The sequence below is a fragment of the Oncorhynchus masou genome, chromosome 5 (genome assembly GCF_036934945.1).
Source record: "Oncorhynchus masou masou isolate Uvic2021 chromosome 5, UVic_Omas_1.1, whole genome shotgun sequence".
Taxonomy (NCBI): domain Eukaryota; kingdom Metazoa; phylum Chordata; class Actinopteri; order Salmoniformes; family Salmonidae; genus Oncorhynchus; species Oncorhynchus masou.
In genome coordinates, this window is record NC_088216.1 from 82,014,241 (window position 1) to 82,017,195 (window position 2,955).

The window sequence follows — 2,955 nt, forward strand, 5'->3', positions numbered from 1 at the left end:
GCACATACACACACACACACACACCCAGCCCCCCATCATTACATGGTAATTTGGGAAACTAGAGCATGGGCAGCTAAATGATCCATGCAATGTTGCTAGGAGACACAAGGGCTGGATGTTACAGATAAATGCTCGAATTCCACCCTGGCTGGGAGCAAAGAGAGACAGTGGATGGGGGAGTAGAGAGGGGAGGATGGGGGGAGCAGAGAGGGAGTGGAGGATGGGGGAGTAGAGAGAGAGAGGAGGATGGGGGGAGCAGAGAGGGAGAGGAGGATGGGGGAGTAGAGAGAGAGAGGAGGATGGGGGTAGAGAGAGAGAGAGGAGGATGGGGGGAGTGGAGAGAGAGAGGGAGGATGGGGGAGTGGAGAGAGAGAGGAGGATGGGGGAGTAGAGAGGGAGAGGAGGATGAGGGAGTGGAGGATGGGGGGAGTAGAGAGAGAGGAGGATGGGGGGGGGAGTAGAGAGAGGGAGGATGGGGGGAGTAGAGAGAGAGGAGGATGGGGGAGTAGAGAGAGAGGAGGATGGGGGAGTAGAGAGAGAGAGGAGGATGGGGAGTAGGGAGAGAGAGGGAGGATGGGGGAGTAGAGAGAGAGAGGAGGATGGGGGAGCAGAGAGAGAGGAGGATGGGGGAGTAGAGAAAGCGAGAGAATGATGGGGGAGTAGAGAGAGAGGAGGATGGGGGTGTAGAGAGAGAGGAAGATGGGGGAGTAGATAGAGAGAGGAGGATGGGGGAGTAGAGAGAGAGAGAGGCAGATGGGGGAGCAGAGAGAGAGAGGAGGATGGGGGAGTAGAGAGAGAGGAGGATGGGGGAGTAGAGAGAGAGAAGGATGGGGGAGCAGAGAGAGAAGGATGGAGGAGTAGAGAGAGAGGGAGGATGGGGGGAGTAGAGAGAGAGGGGGATGGGGGAGTAGAGAGAGAGAGGAGGATGGGGGAGTAGAGAGAGAGGAGGATGGGGGAGTAGAGAGGAGGATGGGGGAGAGAGAGAGAGGAGGATGGGGGGAGTAGAGAGAGAGGAGGGTGGGGGAGCAGAGAGAGAGGAGGAGGGGGGAGTAGAGAGAGAGGAGGGTGGGGGAGCAGGGAGAGAGGAGGATGGGGGGAGTAGATTGAGAGAGAGGAGGATGGGGGGAGTAGAGAGAGAGGAGGAGGATGGGGGGAGTAGAGAGAGACACTGTGTATTTTTTAATTTTTAATTTTTTTACCTTTTTTACTAGGCAAGTCAGTTAAGAACAAATTCTTATTTTCAATGACGGCCTAGGAACAGTGGGTTAACTGCCTGTTCAGGGGCAGAACGACAGATGTGTACCTTGTCAGCTCAGGGGTTTGAACTTGCAACCTTTCGGTTACTAGTCCAACGCTCTAACCACTAGGCTACCCTGCCGACCCAAGGAGGGGGGAGTAGAGAGAGAGAGGAGGATGGGGGGAGTAGAGAGAGAGGAGGAGGATGGGGGGAGTAGAGAGAGAGAGGGGAGGAGTAGAGAGAGAGAGGAGGATGGGGGGAGTAGAGAGAGAGGAATACAGTGTATTTGCAGTGCATTGACCGAGAGAAACACAGTTTATTAGCAGTGCAGTGACCGAGATGAACACAGTGTTTTAGCAGTGCTGTGACCGAGATGAACACAGTGTATTAGCAGTGCAGTGAACGAGAGAAACACAGTGTATTAGCAGTGCAGTGACCGAGATGAACACAGTGTATTAGCAGTGCAGTGACCGAGAGAAACACAGTGTATTAGCAGTGCATTAACAGAGAGGAACACAGTGTATTAGCAGTGCTGTGACCGAGAGGAACACAGTGTATTAGCAGAGCAGTGACCGAGAGGAACACAGTGTATTAGCAGTGTAGTGTAGTGACCGAGAGGAACACATTGTATTAGCAGTGCAGTGAACGAGAGGAACACAGTGTATTAGCAGTGCAGTGACCGAGAGGAACACAGTGTATTAGCAGTGTAGTGTAGTGACCGAGAGGAACACATTGTATTAGCAATGCAGTGAGTGAGAGGAACACAGTGTATTAGCAGTGCATTAACAGAGAGGAACACAGTGTATTAGCAGTGCTGTGACCGAGAGGGAACACAGTGTATTAGCAGTGCAGTGACCGAGAGGAACACAGTGTATTAGCAGTGTAGTGTAGTGACCGAGAGGAACACATTGTATTAGCAGTGCAGTGACCGAGAGGAACACAGTGTATTAGCAATGCAGTGAGTGAGAGGAACACAGTGTATTAGCAGTGCAGTGAGTGAGAGGCACACAGTGTATTAGCAGTGCAGTGAGTGAGAGGAACACAGTGTATTAGCAGTGCAGTGTGTGAGAGGAACACAGTGTATTAGCAGTGCAGTGAGTGAGAGGAACACAGTGTATTAGCAGTGCAGTGAGTGAGAGGAACACAGTGTTTTAGCAGTGCAGTGAGTGAGAGGAGAACCGTGTATTAGCAGTGCAGTGAGTGAGAGGAACACAGTGTATTAGCAGTGCAGTGAGTGAGAGGAACACAGTGTATTAGCAGTGCAGTGAGTGAGAGGAACACAGTGTATTAACAGTGCAGTGACCGAGCAGAACACATTGTTTTAGCAGTGCAGTGACCGAGAGGAACACAGTGTATTAGCAGTGCATTAACAGAGAGGAACACAGTGTATTAGCAGTGCTGTGACCGAGAGGAACACAGTGTATTAGCAGTGCAGTGAGTGAGAGGAACACAGTGTATTAGCAGTGCAGTGAGTGAGAGGAACACAGTGTATTAACAGTGCAGTGACCGAGCAGAACACATTGTTTTAGCAGTGCAGTGACCGAGAGGAACACAGTGTATTAGCAGTGCAGTGACCGAGAGGAACACAGTGTATTAGCAGTGCAGTGACCGAGAGGAACACAGTGTATAAGCAGTGCAGTGACCGAGAGGAACACAGTGTATTAGTAGTGTAGTGTAGTGACCGAGAGGAACACATTGTATTAGCAGTGCAGTGACCG